Genomic DNA, 23,485 nt, shown 5'->3' with positions numbered 1-23,485 from the left:
GACGGAAAAAGAGAGAGAGAGAGAAAGAGAGAGAGAGAGAGAGAGAGAGAGAGAGAGAGAGAGAGAGAGAGAGAGAGAGAAAGAGAGAGAGAGAGAGAGAGAGAGAGAGAGAGAGAGAGAGAAAGAGAGAGAGAGGAAGAAGAAGAAGAAGAAGAAGAAGGAGGAGGAGGAGGAGGAGGAGGAGGAGGAGGAGGAGGAGGAGGAGAAGAAGAAGAAGAAGAAGAAGAAGAAGAAGAAGAAGAAGAAGAAGAAGAGAGTGAGCCAGAGCACGAGTGAGAGCACTAGCAAGCTTATAACATACTAGATTTTTTGCTCCTTGAGGGCAGGGACTACGACATTATCACAACACCCTTTATAGGGCCATTTACATAGTAGACACTCAATATGTATGTTGCATGAATAAATGATTTTTTCCTCCCTTCTGTGTTTTCAGAGTAAGTTGTTGCTTATTAAAATATGCTTCAGAAATGCAGGGAGCCCTAATTATGGGAGCAGTTGTAAGTTAAATAAACAAACCATTAGTTTGAGAACAGAAATGGCAGACCAATTTGTGTATTACAGATAGCTATCATAGAGAAGCAGCCCAGTAGGGTGGAGAGGATTCCTTGGCTTTGGAATTAGAAAGTCCTGGACTCAAGCCTACCCTTGACACACAGTGACTGTGTGACCCTGAGTATGTCACTTCTCAGTGTCCCAGACAATTCAGTAAGATTCTAAATTGCAGAATAGATATTGCTAGGCAGGAGTAGAGGGGGCTTCCTTCTTGAAAATTCCCTGTAAAATGAAATCACACATCTAGTCAAGAAAAAAATGAGGGAGGGAGGAAGGGAGGGAGAGAGACACATGTAGAGACAGAGGGAGAGAGAGGTAGAGAGAGAGACAGAGACAGAGACACAACAGAGAGAGATACCCAGAGAAACACAGAGAGAGAGAGAGAGGTAGAGAGACAGACACAGAGAGACACACAGAGACAGACAGACGGACACACTTTAAGGGCATAGCATCTTTCAATATGCAACACTTTGTACTCTGACTTCCTCTGAGCCTTCTACAGTAGCTTCTTAAGGATACAAACTTTTGTCTCTGGGTCTCCAAGGTCTAGCACAGTGTTTGACAACTAGTATAGACTTAGCATATGTCTGTGGAATTTCAATCCCATTTTGCCAGAAATAAGTTTGGGGATAAACACTGGCTAATTGACTAGTCAGCTTATATATGGACATTGAACTTTGTATGGCTTTATGATTCTGCTTTTTTGATCAGGATCTGTAATTTCAGTAGCTTAGGCAACTCTCTCTACAAGCAATGAAAACAACTGTTCTTCATCTTTTAGTTTTAGAGAGACAGTGAAATGTTGAAGTGGACAGAGTACAGAACTAAGTCAGGAATGCTCAAATTCAAATGTGGCGTGATCCTGAGTAAGCCATCTGATTTTTGACTTCTTCAGTTTTCTTCTCAGCAAAATGGGGATAATAATAGCACTTCCCACTTCTTATCTTCCTCCCCACCTCTCCCCTCTCCCCTCCCCCCCCCCCCCAGAGTTGTTGGGAGAATCAAAGGAAATCATATTTGTAAAACTCATTGTAAACCTTAAAGTGCTGAAAAATGCTGTTAATTATTATCATCATGTTATCATCATCATCATCATCATCATTATAGAAGTTCAGATAGAGATTTTATAGCTAATAACTGTCAGAAGTGAGAATCTTGGGAACCCAATCCAGGGCTTTTTTTTTTTTTTTTTTTGCTATGATACCTCTCTTGTGGCAGTGAAGTATCTAATATAATTTATGAAGACAAGTTATATCACTAATTAACTTCAAGTCTAGCAGTCACTTAATTTGCCTGCACAAGTCCAAAACAGCTAGTTGTGTGTGTGTGTGTGTGTGTGTGTGTGTGTGTGTGTGTGTGTGTATTTTAGAGAAACACTCCAGTAGTCAGCCGGTTGTTCTGTCTACACGACAAAATTCATTTAATCTTTCTCAACTGATTTGATGGAATGGATTGGTTGTGTTGGCATCGAGAAGTCACAATCTGGGTATCTGCTTCTCATCTGCTCCAAATTCTCCCTCCGGATTGTCATCAGTTTCTTCTGGTGCAGAGAGGATTTGGTTCACAGATGGGAGCGTCTCAGCTATGCCATTGATTAAAGTCTTTGGGGCAGATGCATTCCTCTCACATCACATGGCCACTGTTAGCTGTGAGACAGGGAGCTTGGCCACGGATGCTGGTGCCTTCTTTTCATTATGTGTTTGTGGCTGAGCAATAGGAAAAGCCTGGCGTTTCTCTGTCATATCTATTGCCGAGAACCTATGAACAAATTAAAAAAAAACCCAAAATGTTTTAATTGATCTTTTATTTTTCCACTAATCATTTCCGAATGTGTCATGAAGACCTCACCTTGTTGAACCCATCCTTATAACAAAAAAAAAGCCATTTGTAAAAATAGTGGATACAGGGATGGAAGCTAGCAGTGTATGTAATAATCTGCCCCATGGGCCTCAGCCCTGTTATTGTTCTAACTGCTTTTTAAAAAAGTTACTGTCCTCCAAGCCTGCTTTTCCTTCTTTATTCTCCCCTCTTTCTCTTTTTTGTCTTTCTTCTTCTTCCTTTCCTTCTTTTCATTTTCCTCTTCCTCCTCCTCCTCTTCTCCTTTTCTTCCTCCCTTTCATTCTTTTTTCCTCCATTCCCTCCTTTTCCCCTTCTCTTCTTTTTCTTCCCCCCTGCTTCTTCCTCTTCTTCTTCTTCCTTTTCCCCTCTATCTCCTCTTCCTCTTCTTTCTTCCTTCTTTTTTTCTCAATTTTCCTCTTCCTTTCTCCTTCTGTTTTTCTCCATTTCCGTTTCTTCCTCTTTCTCTTCTTCCTTCTTTTTCTCCATTTCCTTCTTTTCCTCTTTCTCCTTTTCTTCCTTCTTTTTCTCCACTTATTTTTCCTTCCTTTCTCCTCTTCTTCCTTCTTTTTCTCCATTTCCTTCTCTTCCTTTTTTCTCCATTTCTTTCTTTTCCTCTTTCTTTTCTTTCTTTTTTCCTTCTTCTCCGCATCATCTGTAGCAGCAGCAGTATTCTTTTCTTATCTTTGTATTCTGTATTATATCAAAGAACATGTAATCATAGATGTACAGCTGGAAAATATGGCAGAAGACAGCTTAATTTTCTCATTTTCTAGATGAGGAAACTGAAGTTTAGAGAAGTACATTGACTTTACCAAGATCACATAGACTCTAAGTGGCAAAAGTGAGATTTAAATCCAGATCTTCTGACTCCAGGCTTAATATTTTGTACAAAGTGTATGGTTGCTAAATATTTGCTTAGTGGATAATCACAGATTCATCAGGTGCTTATTTGCATCTGATTCTGGCATAAGGAGACATGCACATTCTCTGCCTTGAAGTGTTCTTTCTCTGAAAAATCCTCATAGGTTTTTCTTCTACCACCTTCACATTTTTCTGTTTCACACTGAAATTCTAGTTTGATTCCTTTTTTCCTTTTAGAACAACTTCTTGTTTCCTCTAAAAGAAATGGAAATATCTCATCATGGACTTCAAGGTTCATGAATGCTGATTGAAGATTAATATTTCTAACATCATTTTTGATCATTAGAACATTTCACCTCTTCAGTAGTTCCCCATTCCCTATAGGAAAAATTCCCGGCCCCTTAACTTGGCATTGAAGAATCTTCATAATCTTACTTTACCCTTTATTCCTAGATTGACCCACCAGTTGTCCAACAAGAACTCATTGCTGCATCCAGTTTTTCTCTCAGCAGCTAGCTAGGTGGTACAGTGGCTAGAGCAAATGGAAATCCTAAATTTAAATCCAGCCTCAGGTACTTATTAGCTGTGTGATCCTAGGCAAATCACTTAACTTGTGACTAACTCAGTTTCCTCAATTGTAAAATGATTATACAAGCAGCAACTTTGCAGGGCTTCAAAGGAGATATCTGTAAAACACTTAGTACAGTATCTAGCACATACTAAGTGCTTAGATAAATACCTGTTTCCTTTCTTCCCCTCTTTCCTTTTGTTCATGTTATACCACCTAGGTGGGACATCTCCCTTTCTTCCCTTTGCCTATCCAGATTGCACTCATTATTCATCACCAAGCTTGAATTTTACCTCCTCCTTTTGACTTTCCTTGGTTATCCCGGTTTTAGTGATCTCTTTTTCTCCTATATTTCTAAAGCAGTTACTGTCCCTTCAGTTTCTTGGGGTATGAATTACATTTTGGTGACATCTCTCCTATTGTAAAATGTACATTCCTTAAGAATAGGGATTGTTATATCTCCAATGTTTGGCACAGGCAGATGTTTAATAAAATCTTGTTGAGTTGAATTTTCTTTTGTACAAGAGGCCTCCATAGATATAGGCACATTTAATTTGATTTTCATTGGTTTGGAAGTTTCTCTGCCCTCTAGTCCTTTCCCTACTCTCTTCTTAGCTTCCTCTCACCTCTAAACTTTTGCCTATACCATTCTGTTCAGTCCTGAGCCTCCTTTCCAACATGTTGACTCCTACCACCAACCTTTGGCTTATAGTTTGTGTGTTCAGAAAGCCAAAAGGTCCATTTCTTCTTTTAAAAAATTATTTATGATGATGATGTCATTTTAATCTATTACTGGGTCTGTCTGCCAGCTCTTTCCAGCATGTTCCTCTAGGCTATACTAATTTTCCTTTTAATTTCCTTTTTATAGATATTATCCTGTAAATCTCTGATATGAGCACATTGATTCTGATTCTCTAGTCTATGTACTATAAATCTTTGAATCAGCTTGCTAATAATTCAACCCGCACACCACCTTTGTAGATTTCTGGGAAACCTGAGCATCCCACAAATCAGCATCATTGTGCATTTTTCTCTCTTCCTTCTCCCTCCCCCAAGTAAAGGTTTTTCTTTTTCTTTCCTTTTTTATATCATCCATAAGACTTTTGTAATTTTCACTTGTAGGTACCTCAATGTTGATTGCCTTTGGAATGACAATGAATTTCCATGATAAACCTTTAGGAAGAGACTTTAAGCCTAGTTTTCTGTAAACATTTATTAAGCACCTACTATGTTTCAGGTACTGTGTTAAGTTCTGGGAAAAAAGGAGACAAAAAACAGTTCCTACCCTCAAAGAGCTCCCCCATGGAGGAGTTAATAAGCAGCCAAATATGTACAAATACACAGGACAAATAGGAAATAGCATGTTTCATAATGACTCTTCTAGAATCATGGTTACTTGGTTTGTTTGTAAGAATTTTCAAAGTTGTCTTTACATTGTCATTATTGCATAAATTGTTATCCTGGTTTTGTTTTCTGGCACCTAGCTAGAGACAAAACCCATAGTCAAGAAAAACAAATTCTGCCATTGGACATATTCTCTCTCTCTCTATATCTATCTATCTATCTATCTATCTATCTATCTATCTATCTATCTATCTATATCTCAATCTGTAGTCTGAGTCTGTCACCTCTGTCAGAAGACAGGTAGCATTCAGATAATTAGTAAACATTTATTAAGAGCCTATTATATTTGAAGACGAAGATAGGTGACTCAATGGTTATATCACTGGCCCTGAAATCAAGAAAACTTGAGTTAAAATCTGGTCTGAGACACTTATTACCTGGCCAATCATCGAACCTCTGTTTGTCTTAATCTATTGGAGAAAGAAATGGCAAACCATTCCGGGATCTTTGCCATAGTACTACCATGCTGTGGGTCATGGAATCACAAAGAATTGGATACAGCTGATAAAAACAACAACTAAGTGTCAGGTACTGTGTTACATGCTGGGGATACAAAAAGAAGCAAAAGACTATATACAGAATAAATATTCTTCTGGTATTGTGGTTTGTCACTGTGTTGGTTAGAATGCATAAGAATTTCAAAATTGTTTGTCTTTACATTATTGTGATTACTAAATTTTCCTCCTGGTTTTGCTTACCTCGTTCTGTATCAGTTCATGCAATTCTGTCCAGGTTTCTCTGAAACCATCCCTTTCATCATCTCTTATATCACAAAAGTATCTCATCATATTCTTATAGCAGAACTTGTTCAACTTTTCCCCAGCTGAGGAGACCCCCACTTAGTTTCCAGTTCTTTGCCTCTACAAGAAGATCTAATGTATAGATATGATTTGTTTTTCATTCATACACTGGCGCTGTTCAGTGAAAAATCCTATCTTGACCTTTGCCAGATTGGTCTGTTGTGTTAATACACTGTTTTTTTCCAAAAGCATAGAAAGGAGGGAAAAAATAAGTGGGAAGAGCAGAAGGGAAGGGCCTACTATGTAAGTATAATTGATAAAATGGGCATTGGGAGGTGGTGGAGGAGGAGGTGGGCAGGCAGAAAAATTAAGAGGACAGGGGAAAAAGAGAGAAATAGAAGGAATAACAAAAGAAAAAAAATGTGCCTACATTAGCGTACTATAATTTTCTCAAAGTATTGCCATAGAAATTGAATTTCCTCCTCTCTGTCATAATTTTCATGCATAAATTTCAGAAGAACAATTTACCTGTGCTGTTCATTTCATGTCATCAGTATTCTTTCCTGTCTCGAGAATCACTCAGTAGGACTCATTTTGTATATTATCATCTGGGACCATTCAACATTCATTTCTTTACACTGATTTTGCTGCCAAATGTCCCCTTTTCAAGTCAGAAGGCATCATTAAGTATATATTTTATTTTGCATCTCCTTTTATTTCACCCTTTAGTTCATTAGTTTGCATTCAGAATTCTCAGGCCCAAATCAATAGATTGGACGTTGAGCATACATCCTGCTTTCTTTTTTCAGCATTAGCAATTCCTGTCTCAGACTAGATTTTTTTTTCCTCTTCAGGAAGTTGTTCTGGGTGATGAATAATTAGTGTGTTTAGCAGAACATTAGCAGCTCTCAAATCTCATTCAAGGAAGAACAAGGCACCCCCTGGGATAGAAAAATGGAGATAAAAATTAGATTTTGGGAACTCCCCTTAGAAGAACAATGCCTGCTTTCTCTGCCTCTGTCTATCTGTCTGTCTCTATTTGTCTCTCTGTCTCTTTCCTTTCCTCTCCTCTTCTCTCCTCTCCTATCCTTCTGTCTGTCTCTGTGTCTGTGTCTTTCAGTCTCTCTATTATTTTCAGCATGCCTCCCTCCTCCTATTCTGTTTGCTCCTTTTCCAAAGGAGAGAAAGGTGTAATTGCTGAAAATATTAGTACTACTACCTCACATCTATATTGGACTTTATTGTGTAAAATTTACAAGCATTTTCCCATTTGGCCCCCAACAAATCTGTCTAATAAGTACTAAAGTTATTATTATTGCCATTGTATAGACAAGAAAACTAAGGCACAAGAAGAGAGATTTGTTCAAGGATCATAAGGCTAGTATCAGAGAGAGTATTTGAACTCAGCTGTTCCTGATTTTGTGTCCAGTATGCTAATTATTATATTACATTGCCTCCTTTATTTAGTAGATGTCTGTGAGTGCTAACTGTACCTCTGCCCTATATTGGTTATATAACCCCAGGAAATTTGCCTGGCTCTTCTGTCTTGACCTCTGGAAGGTGAGGAAACCCTAGATTCATTTAGGATAGTTTTGATGACCACAAGAGCTGGTGCATAGTAGGTGTTTAATAAAAGATCATTGATCTGATACACTTATGCCAATAAAATGAGCTGGTATTTTAATGTTAATTCACATTTATATAGTTTTAGGGCAGTTTTAAGCTATTAAAGTTTGAAGCCTACAAAGCACTTTCTTTACAACTACATGTAAGGGAATATAAGAATATACCTGAGAGTTAAAGTGGAGAGTGGGGGACAGTAACATGACAGCTGTCTTTAGGTATTTGAAGGACTATCATATGGAGGAGAAGCCAGTCTTCTTCTTGGCCCTAGAGAACAAAAACTAGTGGCAGTGGTTGAACGTTCCAAAGACATAAATTTAAAGTTGAGGTCAGGAAAAATGCCCTGAACATTGGACACACCCCAAAGTTAAATGGATCAACTGCCTCAAGGATGAAAGAGTGGCTTCCCACTAGCTGGAAGTCTTTAAGCAGAAAAGAATGACCACTTGTCAGAGATGTCATTGAGGAAATATTATGCAGGGCTGAACAGGACTAAAAGGTGGAGTTTGAGATCCAACCAGGACCTCACCCCAATCACCATTCTTTTGCCTCTCCAAAATAAATGAATTATATACCTGACCAGCATCTGTCTGGTGGGATATCATCTGATTTTGCTCCTTTGAGAAAAAAGAGCAATTATTTCCTCTACTTTGCTTGCTATGGATTCTGAATGAGACTTCTGACTTGCTCATGCAAGGTAAGTAAGGGAAGGGAAAAAGAAAGTATTGTAATATTACCTTAAATATTAATGGTATTAGTACAATAATGAAGCCCTCAAGCAGGCTGCCAGGTACACAGACCTGGAAGGAAGAGACCGTTAGTTGTAAAGTTGTAAAGAGGGAAGTCTTTGACTTTTCCTTTCTACCCTCCTCCCTTTCCTTCCCTTCTCCCTCTTTTTCTCCTTTCTCTTCTCTTCTGCCTCCCCTTTCCTTTGTTTTCCTTTCCTCTCCCTCTCCTTACTTCTTTCCCTTCCCTTTCTATTTTTCCCTTTCCCTTCTCCCTCCCTTTCCCTCTGCCTCTCCCTTTCTCTATACTTCTCTCTCTTTCCCCTCCTCTTTCCATTCCCTTTTCCCATCTCATTTTTGTTTCCCCTTTCCCTTTCTCTTTCCCTTTTCTTTTCCCCTTCTCCTCTTCTTCTCCCCTTTCCCCTCTTCCTTTTCCTCCTTCTCCCCTATTTCTTTCCCTCCCTTTTCCTTCCCCCTTTCTCTTCACCCTCTTCCCTTTCTCCTCTCTCACTTCCTCTTCTCTCCCCCTTTCTCTCCTCTCCTCATCACAGAACAAACTGAAAATTTTTTTCCAGTTCACTGAGGGTTTCCATACTTATAGCCCCTGAGGCTATTGGTGAACATAATAACCCCTGCATCGTGTCATGGCTGCAGAGGGTTTTCACTGGTGTACTCTTTGGATTAGACTGGGAGGCTCCAGCTTTTAAAGATTAATGAAGAGACTTCAGACTTTAGTATGATGCCTTTCTTTAGCTAGCTTGCAAAGTAGTTGAAGGGTCTGGGTCAAAAGCAGACTGTTCTCATTTCTTTCAACATAATCAATTCTTATACCTCACATGTTTCCTAGGTAGAGTGATGTTCCCAAGAAAATATTGACAACTAGTAATTAGCTCATCTGTTTGCTCTTCTCCCAGCTAGAAGAGAAAGAACAGCATCTGGAAACTCCTTTATAAATTTCTTGTGAATGCTTTGCACTGGGTGAATTAGAACTTCAATATTTGAACTAGATAACTGATGTAGGGAATCCAGTCACTTGCCTTTAACTAGAATCTTTGTGGTTGATGACAAAGGAGAATAAGTGGTAGGAGCTAAGATTCAAATTGCATTTTATCACTTAAAAAAAACCTTAAAGCAGCTTAAAGAGCTTTATTTAGTCTTATAAAATAAATTGTTTGTTTAAGGCATCTGGGTTCGGACCATGTTGTCTCCTGGGAAAAATTGAGAATAGGCTTAATTCACCTCTACCTTTTCCTGAGATTGTTCCCTTAAAGAACATTAGCAGAGTCACAGACTTGTGCCTAGAATGCATTTGGCTATTTTCCTAGTCAAAAATGAGATCATAGGGTATTAGGATTTAAATCAGCCTAACTTTTTCATTTTGTAGGAGTGAAAACTGTGGTCTGGAGAAGATAGACCATTTTCAGAGGTCCCAAAAGTAAGGTTATAAATGACAGAACTGGCATTTGAACCCAGATTTCCTGGTTCCATACCCAATACTCTTTCCATTACTCTGCTTTAAAGGGAATGGAGAAGTGGTGACCTGATGTTCAGGGAAACATTCTGCCTAGTGATCTGGCACCAGGGAGATTTATTTTGCATTGTACAAGCAATATTAGCTCAGGCAGATGAAATTCTGGTTTCTAAGCAGTTACCCTTGCCTTTTTTTTTTTCCTACTTCAAAAAAAATGATTAGACCTAGGTCCTTCTCTTGGATTAGCCACATAGCAAACAGGGATTCTAGACAGGAAGCAAACCAGTTTTTATGTTTGGTTGTCAGCACTGGTGACAGAATCAAAGCATAAACCATGCAGAACTGGAGGGGAACTTCTATGTGTCTCAATTTGTTGAGTTTTATTTGTAAGAGTATAAGTTTCCTGAGAGGTAGGTTGTTCCCATTCCTGCTCATCTTTAAACCTATAGACTGTGAGTTTTCTTTGCGAAAAGCTTTGATTAAAAAATCCAAAGGAAAGATAAAACTACAGGAGTCGCACCACACCTGATTCCAACTGGGTTGGAAGTAGGAATGTTGAACCTGTCCAAAAGAACTAAGGAAGGCATGATCACTACTTCAAACATCTGAAAGGTTAATCTATGGAAGACTGATTTTAGAGAGGAGTAGCTTAGTACAGAGATTCTTAATTTGTGGGTCACAACCCTATGTGGAGTCACATAACTGAATGTGGGAGGTCATGTAAGGATGATTTACTATCAGTAAATGTTTGATTTGTATACCTATTTTATATACCTATATACCTGGGGTCCTGTAAAAATTTCTCAGGCAAAAAGGAGTTACTTGTGGAAAAAAGTTTAAGAACTTTGCTCTGGTAGATAAGAGAGTTGAGCAGCTAGGTGGTGAAGTGAATAGAGCTCTGAGCCAAGAGTTAAAAATCCCATCCCAGACACTTAACTCTGTGACCCTGGACAAGTCACTTAACTCTGCCTCAGTTTCCTCATTTGTAAACTGAGTTGGAGAAGGAAATGACAAACCACTTCAGTTTCTTTGCTAAGGCTTATACTCTTGCTAATGAGATTACAAAGAGCCAAAAACAGCTGAAATAGTTGAATAACAATAAAAACACTCAGAATCTGAAAGATCTGGGATCTGCCCTTAAAACATACTGACTGGGTGATGTGACGCTGGAAAATTCTCATTGTAACTCTGAGTTACAGAGTAGGTGCCAATCTTGCAATGGTAAAAAGCAATTTCCTAGACTTGTCATGTCTGGTCCAAAAAGAAAACAAAATCTATTTGCTGTACTTGCTTGCTTCTGGAGGTCAACTCATAGCCAATGGATAGGACTTATAGATGGGTTGATATTGACTCAACATAAGGGAAAACTTCCTAATTAGTTTTTCTAAATGGAATGGGCTGTCTTCTACAAACAGAGTCTAGATAAAATCATTGAGCTTGTCATAAAGAAAACTGATTTTAAGGACAAGGAGACAGGACCTCAAGTAAATTGGATGCCTTGTTTACTATGCACTAACTAGTCTGTGGATTATTTAAGAATATTTCATTACCGCTGCTAGGTTCGGGCATACAAATAAAGAAAAATTAAAATTCATCTTCATCCATTTTGAGCTGCAGTTCTTAAGACTCTGCTCATCATACAATGATGTCACATTATCTAGATCCTTTCTAAATCACTTTGGTACAGCCAAATATTTACAAAATAAGTAAATTGAGGAGACGATAATTTCATAAAGTCAAAATCTCTGTGCCTTCATCAATGTAGGGGTGGTATATTCTTCATTGACATAAATCACATTTTTGTACCCTAATAACCTATTACATTATCTACATCCTAGATGGCTGATATAGTGGGTAGCAGGTAGGGAGTCATGAAGAGCTGAGTTCATGTACTGCCTTCCTGGCTGACACTTCCTAGCTGAATGACTCTAGGCAAGTCACTTAGCCATGCTATATGCTTCAGCTACCTCATCTGGTAATAATGTATATATAAAAACATATATATATATATATATATATATATATATATATATATAATATATATATATATATATATATATATATATATAATATAATGTTGATAGCACTAGCACCTATTTCACAGGTTTGTTGTGAGGATCAAATGGGATCGCATAAAGTGATGTGTTTTACATATATACACGCAAGCTATTACAGCTAAGCAAGGACTATACTTTTATTAAGCATTTTTTAGGTTTCTTTTTTTCTTTTAATTTTTATACTACTTTTATTTGCAGTATTTATTATACATCTTATTTAAAACTACAAACTCTTTTTATTTTCTATATAAAAATTGCAGAGAACAAATTCCCTGAAGGGTTTATAAAAGACATGCATCCTACCTTTATGAATGACTATTAAAAGGATAAGTAAATGGGGAAGAAAAAATATCAAGCAATAACATGAATATCTCCTTGAAGCATTTAACTTTTATAATCATTTTATATTATTATAATATTTTAACAATTATTCAAAAACAATACTTCAGGCTAGAGGGATCAGGTTTCTTTTCTATAGTAGTTACTATGCTTTGTTTTATTCTGTTCTAAAATTAGAACAGAATTTTTGTTTTTTTGTTTTAGTTCTCATAGTCCTTAATCTACAAGTGTTTAATCTTCAGGTTTCAAATACCTATAGACTTGGTCATGGAATCATAGAATCATAAAGCTGGAAGAGACCTTTGAAATGAATGGGTCCATTTCTCTCATTTTACAGATGAGGAAACTAGTCTAACAGATATGAAGTGCTTTATCTATAGTCACTTAGCTGGCTTCCAGTCCAGGAAAATTTTAAAGTGCTAAGATTTGATTTTACTACTCACATTTTATTGTATTCGTTGTTGTTGTTTAGTCATGTCTGACCCTATTTGAGGTTTTATTGGCAAAGATACTGGCATGGTTGGCCATTTCCTTTTCAGCTCATTTTACAGATGAGGAAACTAAGGCAAACAGAATTAAGTGACTTGACCAAGGTCACACAGCTAATTAAGTGTCTGAGATCAGAGTGAACTCAGGTCTTTCTGATTCTAGGTCTGGCACTCTATTCATTGTAACTCTTATTACATTTTATTATATGAGTAGTTTTTAGTAATCCATACTAAAATATCTTTCCTTTCTCCTGGATCATTTTGATTTGACTTTATGTCCAAGGATAAGGTCAAGTATACTACATATACATCCCATGTTATGATAGATCAATAGCAATTTCCACGTGCTAAGCCCATTAAAAAAGTGACAGTATTGGTAAATATCCCTGGTCGAAGCATTGCTGTATTCTTTGTCTTACTAATGTAACAGTCTTGTGGAAGAAGGAGAAGTTCTAATAATCCTTGCTTTTCGGTGGGAGCTTAGGAATATTGCCAAAAGAGCCTGGAGTGCTTTTTTTCATTTGCCATTTTCTCTTTCTCCCTGCCAACATTGAATTTCAACAGTAATCTTTGAAATATCACTAGTAAGTTCTAAGTTGTGATGAGTAGAATGGGCAGAGAAGTTTGGAGATGTATTAACATCATGGTAATTATAAACAAAAATACTCCATAGGGACAGTTCATGACTCCCTTTTTGTTTTTCCTTTCATGCTCCATTTATTATTATTTTTAAACATTAAATGTAATTCCTGGAGCATGGTGTTTGTGTCTTGTAAGAGTCCATCTGCTCATGCTACTTATCTCCCACCTGAAGCCATGATGTTCCATTTGGAGCATCAAAATCATTTTCACAGCAACTCAATGTGATTTCACACGCAGAAGATTATGACTTCAGGTGGGGATCGAGCAGTGCAAAATGATTAACCCTTTAAGCTCAGGGATTTCATCTCATTCTAATTTTCTTAGCAACCAAAAGAAGAGAGGGAGCTAGACAGCCTAAATCAATCAAGGGCAATTGAGGATTCTGTTTAAATGATCTTTTCCAAATGTCCTCCAAACAGACCATCAGGGAGGCATTAGAGTTTTACTATTTTGTCAGTTCCTTGAGCAGAGGCTGTGACTTATCCATCACTGTATCTCTAATATCCAGAGCAATGCCTGGCAGGTAGGAGATGCTTAATAAATGCTTGCCAAATTAAATCGAGATCCAGAAAATGCTAGGCAGGTTTCCTAAAAAGAGAAAGCAAGACACCAATGTAAGTAATGAATAAATGAGTGAAAAATAACTTATTATCAACTTAGATACTGGATACAAATACGAAAGTGAAATAGTACCTGAACTCAAAGAACTTACATTCAAATGTGTGGCAAAAATTCACATTAGGGGGATGGTGTCCAGGAAAGGGAGTTGTAAAATTTGAGAAGCCATTGGTATGGAGGCTTGATCTGCGGGACAGTACCTTTTCCCAAAACAATAGTAGAACTGAGTTGTCCAGAGCAATAGCTAGAATTGAGATGGAAAAGGAAGTACTAAAAGAATAGCAGAGAAAATAGCAAGGGTGAACAGCAGAATGTGATGTGAAATATGTTGTTTTTTAGTCACCCTATTCTTTGTGACCCCATTTGGGCTTTCCTTGGTAAAGATACTAGAGTGGTTTGCCATATTCTTCTTCAGCTCATTTTATAGTTGGGGAAACCAAGGCAAACAGAGTTCCCAGGATCACACATTTGATGTCTAAAGTCAGACTTGAATTCAAGAAGATGAGTCTTCCTCACTTCAGACCAGAACTCTATCTAGTGTGCCTTAGCTACCCTAATGTGAAATATGGACCAGTAGATAAAATAGACTATTGAAGTTTGCCCTCACTCACCAATCAAAATAGCTCAGGCCTAGGTTGAGACTGATGATTAACTTAATGGGGAAGTCAAGACCCAGAATGATGACAATGAAATATGACCACAAGAATAATATAAGGTGAATAATGGATTCCTGATAAGTTTAGATTTGACATCTTGTCAAAGATGCTGTCATGAGAAGATTCCACAGGCTTCTAAATGTTTACCTCTCTCTGGTTTCCACCAATATTCACAATACTGGAAATAAAGATTATAATGACTGCTCTATTCTTCCACAAGAATGTGATATTAATGAAGCAAAATACTTAGAGATGCTCAAATCAGTGATACCTAATAATATAGTCCCCCCATAATGCACTTAGCGTATGGAAATAGATATTGGTCCATTATTACATGGGTTGCAGTTACAGAATTGAATACTCTTAACAGTGTAGCTTTATTATCCCTTTCCATTTTGTTCCTATCACAACATTAAGGATTTTATTTAATGAACTCTTTATGGAAGTGGAGGATCCCAGGGTTCAGTTCTATTTTGTGTTCTGTAGCTTGACAAAATTATCCTGACTTTAGATCCTCTGCTCCCTCAGAGGATGATTTAGGTCTTCAGCTCAATTGTAAAATTCGTACTTAAAAGTCAGTCAGGAATAGGAATCTTATCCTTTTGAATTTTGAATTCTAAGCAAGCTTTGAAATCTCACTTGAAAGTGAAGGTAGGTGAATCAAACCAGGCAAATTTTCTCATTGTCTTTTGTCAAATTTTAATTTTAATTTGATTGTAGAAATGGCCAATGGATAGGTAGGATCCAAAAGATCCTTTTTTTTTGAATAAAGGTAACTTCTTCCTAAAAACTTATTGCTTAAGGATAGCAATAGACATTCATACTACTATGGAAGGAATCCTCTCATTACGTACTTGTGTTATTATTGTTATTAGGACTTTCCATCAAACCTTGAAAGGGAGTCATCTAATAAACATTTATTAGTGGCTGCTAGGTTCCTGATAGTAGAAAATTAGAAAGAACTAGATGTACCCACTTTAATTAATTGACATAATCAGAAATGTTATACAGCAGCAAGGGTGAAAATTACCTACTTGAAAAATCCTGGGTCAGATGAAGTTTTTTAATTTATATATCTTTTCCCCCAAACTCCTTCAATTACCATAATGATGATTAGAGCCTCTGTGTTTTTATTTCCCCTACTATGTGGATTTTTCTTCTCTTTTCTATCAATCTCTGATCTCAGTTATGCTATAAACATAATTGACTCTAGTTTATCTGTTATAACTCAGAAAAGGAAAGTCATTGTTGACTCTTCCCAGAAGACATTGTTCCAATACATGCTCCTGAACAGAACCTACTACCCTCATGCTAGACATCTTCAAGAAGAAAAATGAGGAAAAATTCCCAGAAAGCATGTTTCTACTAATTCCTTTCTGCTCCTTCCCTCCTCCAAATGTTGATAGGCTACAACAGCAAATGGGTGCATTATCTAGTTACAATTGGCTAGAATTGGAGAAGGGGTGTTTTGCACAGGTTAGAATTTCTGATATCAGCAATTCATGAGGTACATTTGATCTTTTTACCCCTTTTTATTCTTTTCTTTTCTTTTTTTCTGATTATACATGTATATTAATTTTAAAAAATATACATTTTTTTATGAATCATGTTGGGAAAGAAAAATCAGAACAAAAGAGAAAAACCACAAGAGAAAAAAAACAGAAGAAAAAGGGAAAAAAAAGTGAACATATTATATGTTGATTTACAATCATTTTTCATAGTTCTCTCTCTGGATACAGATGGCATTTTCTATCTAAAGTTTATTGGATTACTGAATCACTGAGAACCAAGTCTTTCATAATTGATCATCACACAATCTTGCTGTTACTGTATACACTGTATTCCTAGTTTAAATTGTTTTGCTCAGTATCAGTTTGCATAAATCTTTCTAGTCCTTTCTAAAATCAGCTTATTCATCATTTTTTATATAGCATTAATATTCCATTACTTTCTCCAACTGATAGGCATCTACTCATTTTTACAGTTTTTACCACCACAAAGAGAGCCTCTACAGCCATTTTTGCACATGTGGATCTTTTTACCTCCTTTATGATTGCCTTGAGCTATAGGCACAGTAGACAGCACTGATGGATCAAATTTTATAGATCTTTGGGCATAGTTTTAAATTGTTCTCCAGAATAATTGGATCATTTCACAACTCCCCCAACAATGCATTAGTGTCCCAGTTTTCCCACACCCCCTTCAAAATTTGTCATTATCTTTTCTTGTCATCTTAGCCAAACTCAAAAGTGTGAAGTGGTATCTCAGAATTGTTTTAATTTGCATTTTTCTAATCAATAGTAATTTGAAGCATCTTTTCATATGATTATAGATGGATTGAATTTCATCATCTGAAAATTGTTCATATCCTTTGAGGTATTTTTGCTCTTTATCTTAAATAAGTTTGGTCTAAAAGTGGGTAGTGGCTAATTTAAAAGAGAGAATAGGGAACTAAAATTGTAGACTTAAGAAGTTTAAACTACACAATGAGGGAAAATAGTAACTTGATCCTTAATAAAATAAAGCAATGTATCAGATTTTAACATCACAATAATCAAGTCCAATTCACTTATTTTATGAATACAAAAGATAATGTAATAGCTTGTATATTACAGCTAGGACTTATGGTGACAGATTTGGTATTCTTTCTGTCAGCTCATGTGCTGTTCCTTTCTACTATCAGAGAAAATGATTTATGCCGTTGAAAGAGTATGGTGGAACAAGTCCTGTAGTTTAGAGAACCTGCCTCATGTTAGTTTTGTTTTGAAGTAGTATAGGCTGGGACTAGGAGACTATTTCCCTCTGATACTATAATAAGCTCTCTATTTGAGAGTTCCATTGACTCATTCCTGTGTTCACACTTTCAGAGTCAAGGCAGACATGGACCAAAGGGAAAAGTGAAAGATTTTTTTCTTTTTAAAACAATTGTTTTACTTTTTATTATGAATTTAGGAAACAAATATTTCCATATACAAAGTAGTTACGAGTGATTGTGTTGTAAACCATGCACTTCTATTATATAATAGTATTTAAAAAAAAAAACAGTATATGTCACATTTAATATGGTGGTGATAAAATTACTCTTCTTGACTGTGACCTTTTCTGAATTTAATTCTTCTGTCTTTTGTGTATTATTTAAAACAAGAATTTTAAAAGAATTATTTATTTCTTCTTCCCTCCTTTCCTCCCTCCCTCCCTCCTTCCTTTCCTTTTTCCTTCCCTCCCTCTCTCTTCCTTCTTCCCTCCTTTCCTCCCTTCCTCTTTCCTCCCTCCATGAAAGTCCATGAAATGCTCATGTCTAAAAAAATTATGTCTCATTCTGCAGCTTCAATCTATGATCTTTTTGACAAAAGGTTTGGGGAATGATTTGTCAGCAGTCATTTTTATTTGAAGTCATCATTGATTATTGCATTGATTTTGAGTGTTTCAAAGTTGCTTTTCTTTTTTTTTTTTTAGTGTTGTAGACATGTAATAAATTGTTCTGCTGGATCTATTCACTCTATTCTGCATCCATTCATATAGGTTTTCCCAGATTTCTCTCAATCTATCATTTTCACTTTGACAATTTGAAAATTATGGCAATGGAATTGCAATCATGCAATGGAAATTTGTTGATGTTTGTTGATGCTATATTTGCCAATTTATGAACATTGAAGTGATTTCTATTTCTTTACTATAATGAAAGAACTGCTATAAATATTTTCCCACTAGCTTTGCTTGCTTTGGGATATAAATGTAGCAGAGGTATTGGTGGGTCAAAAAGCACAATGTAGTTTCATTTGAGGTAAAGTTCTAAATTGCTTTCTAGAATGGTTGGACAAATTTGCAGCTCTACTAACATTGCTTTAAAATACCTGCATCCAAAGCCCCTCCGGAAATCACCATTTTCCATTTTTTTTTAAATCTTTGACAATCTTATATGTGTAAAGCAGAAACCACATTCCCCTTTTAATCTTAATAATCATTGGGATAAATTGACATTGACTGAGCATATATATGACTGTCAGTGTAGGTTTTCAACATTTAGTTAGCCATTGTCTTCAAGAAATTTGTACTGGTAAAGGATAGATTATATAAATTAATGTAACTTTTACATTAATATACATAATAGACAAATTGAGGATAGGGGAGAAAAGATTTAGTTATGGGGAGTTCTAAATGGAGAAGTGAGTAGTACTTAAAAGAAAAGGGCTTGAAAGAAAAAGGGTCAGATTTAAGAGGACTCATATGTAGAACAGTTCTAATCTCATATGGAGCAAAATTTTGAAGTGCGTGAGATTAAATTTTATTGGTGGCTTATTTTGCTTGTATCTTATTAATCACTTTTTGTAGTTTGGACTTCTCTTCCATTCTGTCTATGGAACTAGGACCCTTGAGCTGCCTTTTGACTGTCTAGAAGTCCCCAATTCATTTATATGCATAAGAATGATTCCTTTCTTCTTTTCCTTCCTTTTCTTGTTAAAATAAATTTCTTTTGATAACATTTTTTTTCCCTATCACCTATCATTCACCTATCATTTTTTTTTCCTATCACCTATCATCCATTTCTTCCCTCTCAGTCCCAGGGAGTCATTCCCCATACCAAATAGTTCTTAAAGAAAAGAAGAAAAAGAGGAAGAAGACACAAAAATGATCAAAATTGATTAATAAATCAAAAAAGTCAGGAAAATATATGCAATATATCACAGCTGTGGACCTCCTACTTCTGCTAAGGTGTGTGGTCCTATCTTACTTACCCATAGTCTTCAACAATGGCCATTCGTAAGAGTGGGGTCGTACTGCCCCTTAATGTACTCTACATTCTTTCAATCTGGAATCTGTTCCCTCACCACTGCATAGAATCCCAGTTTTTCTTCTGAACTCGTAATCCTGTTCCATAAGTTAGTATTTCTTTATCTTCCCACCTTCTAACATCTCTATGCCCTGAAATTATCTTGCATTCATTTCATAGCTATCTTATTCCTGTATTTGTAAATGTTTCCTCAGATAGAATATAAGTTCTTTGCAGGCAGGGACTGTTTTATTTTTCTTTGTATAAAGTTACTCCAGTACCTGACACATACATGCTTAATAAATGTTGGTATATTGATTGTTTATGTGTTTATCTTCGAACTTCCTCAGGAAATCAAGTTCCTGCTATTGGGATTTGGCTGATCTGCTGATGCCTTGCCCTTCAAAAGAGATTTTCTTGTCCATCCCTTTGGACTCTGTTAAAATAGAAGTCATTTGATGATACTTCAGGGAAAAGATACACTTGAAAAACAAGCCAACAAGAAGAAGTGGCTGAGGTCTGGAAAAGAAACAAAGGCTGGAATCCCAGGTTACCATGGAGCCTTTATCAGTCACATTTATCAAATGGATATGTATTTATTAAAGACACAAGATCATAGTAGGGACAGAGTGGTACTATGATTTTTAAAAGATGTGACAAACTAGAGGCTATGTTCATGATAAGCAGATTATTGTTCTCTTCAATTTTACTGAGTTCTCAAGAGATTATAGAAACTGCATTATGAATTGTTTATTTCTTTCCCAATAAAACATTTACAGTCAATGGCTGCCCAACAGTTCATTAAGCAAGTTTTCTCTCTTCTATGGCCTGACCTCTGTCACTGGATCATGTCTCTTTTCCTGATTTCGACATTCATTGTGTTTTATAAAGCCTAAGTTCTGCTTATCAATCATGTTCAATATTAGGTTACTTGCAGAATAGAATCATTACCTTTAAAGTTTAATAACTGTGCCACAAAGATAATACAATAAAATCTAAGAAATGTAATTTAGAGAGGCTTTTGACTCAAGCCTTGTATTTTCCCCTTGCCAAATCTCTTATAATCCTATCCCTTGGGCCAAGAAAAAAACGGGTTTTCTCTCTTCCTTCTACTTGGTCTGTCTTTTTTGTGGGTTTCTGCCTTGTTGTATATTATCTGTCTCAGATGGTCTCTCAGTGTGGTGTGACTGAGAGTAGAGATTACATTAAGAACACACAGTATCCTGAACAGGGACAGTGCCTGATTGCAGCAGAGAGGGTGACGGGTGGTTGACTGCAGGAGCCCAGCCTGCTGACGGCAGCAGGTTAGAGTCTGCCGGAATGGAGCCCCTGTATATCATGGAGCTTGGTGAAGTGTGGAGAATAGATGACCTGCCTGAACTCATTGACCTTGACATAAATGAAAAATGTCCTCAAATTGTGTGGATGCTTCCAAATGATTTCCAGAAGCTTTGGAAGAGAAGGGGTTTTTTAAATAGAATTTGGACCTATTACAGAAGACTATTTTAGAGCAGTAAAGCCATTTTAGGGGATGAGGAAGATGAAAGTTAAAAAAAAAACCTTCCTTTTTATTTAGGAATCCATATGAAGTTGAATTCAACTATTTTGAAATATATATATTTTTGGGAAAAACATCATTGGCTAAACAACCTCCAAAATCTTAAGGGTAAAACCTTATTAGTTATATGGCACAGTGTTGTGCCACAGTAGCTATGTGTTGATTTATGTTTCATTTAGGCACCTATTATTACTGTGCCTCAGTATTCTCATTTGAAGGATATAGATGATAATAATGTTTGCCATCCCCCTGCTTGTTGAGAGTATAGGGGAAAAGGATGAGAAAATATTCATCAAGTATCATGCGTTCCTTCAAAGAAGGACGTATAGAGATAAAATATTATGATTATGATAAGAGGCAACACTGAGTTATAGGGGTATGACCTTATAATCAGGGAGACACAAGTTTAAATCCTGTCTCTGATGCACACTGGCAATGGCACTCTGGGCAAGTAGCATGACCTCTCAGTACACCAATTAGCTGTATAGCTATTGATAGAGAGTTCCCAGAGTAAAAACTTCCAATGTATATGAAATGATAGTTCTAGACTAAGAAAAAAATACCATGTTGGAGATTTTCCAGAGACTTTGTGGAGCATATGTGAGATTTTATTTTCCTTTCTTCCTCTTTCCTTAACTTCTCTCTTCTCTATTAAAGCTTTTTAATTTATTTTTTGAAGACCAGACTGATGCTATATTTGAGATCTTCTAGAAGAGTTGATCTCTACATTTTCTATCTTGGACATGTAACAGTGAAATAATACTCTCTCAAAACTTCTATAGAATCAGGAGATTATTGTTTCTACCATTCTTGGACTGCTTAAACAAACATATCAAATAGGCTCACTTGCTTTGTTAAGAGAAAAAAAAGCCAAAATTGATGGGTTTTCCTTTAAACAGTATAAAATACAAAAAGAACAAAGGTGATATTTGTTTCCATCCTGATGACTAAGTTTTCATTTTAGTACTATGTTAGAGGTCTGTTTTGTGAAGAAAAAAATGGAAAAACACCCGAAGATTAGGTGTATTTTAGCACGAGTGATTTTTCCCGTATCATAATTACAGGAATGCCATCTTTAAATTGAGGGGAAAGATAGAAGAAGGGGATAGGATTTACATGTTCATTTAAAACAATTAAGTCAGGAATATAAGTTTAAAAAATCATTAAGAATGAAAACTAGGTAGTTGAAAACTAGAAATTCTCTGCCTGATTGCACTTGGATCTGATTTTAACAGTTTTGACCAAATTCATCAATCAATTCAGTCTAACAACTAGTCAATTAATTTAGAATTGGACAGATATTTTCTTTGGGTTGATAAGTTATTTGAATTACTTGGTCAATTTAATCAAAAGTCAAATTTAATGTCTGTATAGTCAGATGAATTAGGTTAAATCAGATAAATGATTAAGTAACAATGTTTTCTTTTAAGGAAAGCACAAGAAAGCTGCCCATTGTCCTAGATTAATATCTGATGAAATAAATAATAAAAATAGTTACATTCTAGATCTATTAAATCCCTACCCGATTTTCCATTTTCCTGACCATGTGAAGTTTTTTTTTTTTGTTTCTTTTCTTTTCTTTTAGTTTATTTTTAATATACATTGTTTTTATAAATTATGTTGGGAGAGAAAAATCAGAGAAAACAAGAAAAATCATGGGAGAGATAAAAAACAGAAAAAAGAAGTGAACATAGCATGTGTTGATCTACATTCAGTCTCTTTAGTTCCTTCTTTGGTTGTAGACAACATTTTCTGTCCAAAGCCTATTGGGATTCCCTTGGATCAATGAACTACTGAGAAGATCCAAGTCTTTCGTAGTTGATCATTGCATATTCTTGCTGTTATTGTGTACAATGTATTCTCGATTCTGCTTATTTTGCTCAGTATCAGTACATGTAAATCTTTCCAGGCCTTTCTATAATTAGCTTGTTCATCATTTTTTATAGAACAATGATATTCCATTATCTTCATGTATCACAATTTGTTCTGCCATTAATCGATGGGCATTCACTCCTTTTCCAATTCTTTGCTACAAGAAAGAGAACTGCTACAAACGTTTTTGCACACGCGGGCCCTTTTCCCTCCTTTATGATTTCCTTTGGACACAGACTCAGTAATAGCATTGCTGGATCAAAGAATATGCACAGTTTGATAGCCTTTTGGGCATAGTTCCAGATTGCTCTCCAGAATTATTGGATCATTTCACAACTTCACCAACAATGCATTAGTGTCCCAGTTTTCTCACATCCCCTCCAACATTAATCATTATCCTTTCCTATCATCTTAGCCAATCTGAGAGGAGTGAGGTGATACCTCAGAGTTGTTTCTCTAATTAGTAGTGCATTTCTCTAATCAGTAGTGATTAAGAGCATTTTTTTCATATAACTATAAATGGTTTAATTTCATCATCTGAAGATTGTTGATATCCTTTGATTATTTATCAATTGGGGAATGATGTGTAGTCTTATAAATATGACACAGTTTTTTATATAGTTTAGAAATGAGACCTTTATCAGAAATATTATCTATAAAGATTTTTTTCCAGGTTTGTACTTCTTTTTTAATCTTGTTTC

The sequence above is a fragment of the Antechinus flavipes genome, chromosome 4, assembly GCF_016432865.1.
Source record: "Antechinus flavipes isolate AdamAnt ecotype Samford, QLD, Australia chromosome 4, AdamAnt_v2, whole genome shotgun sequence".
In the NCBI taxonomy this organism is placed as follows: domain Eukaryota; kingdom Metazoa; phylum Chordata; class Mammalia; order Dasyuromorphia; family Dasyuridae; genus Antechinus; species Antechinus flavipes.
Note: the sequence above shows the minus strand (reverse complement) of the source record.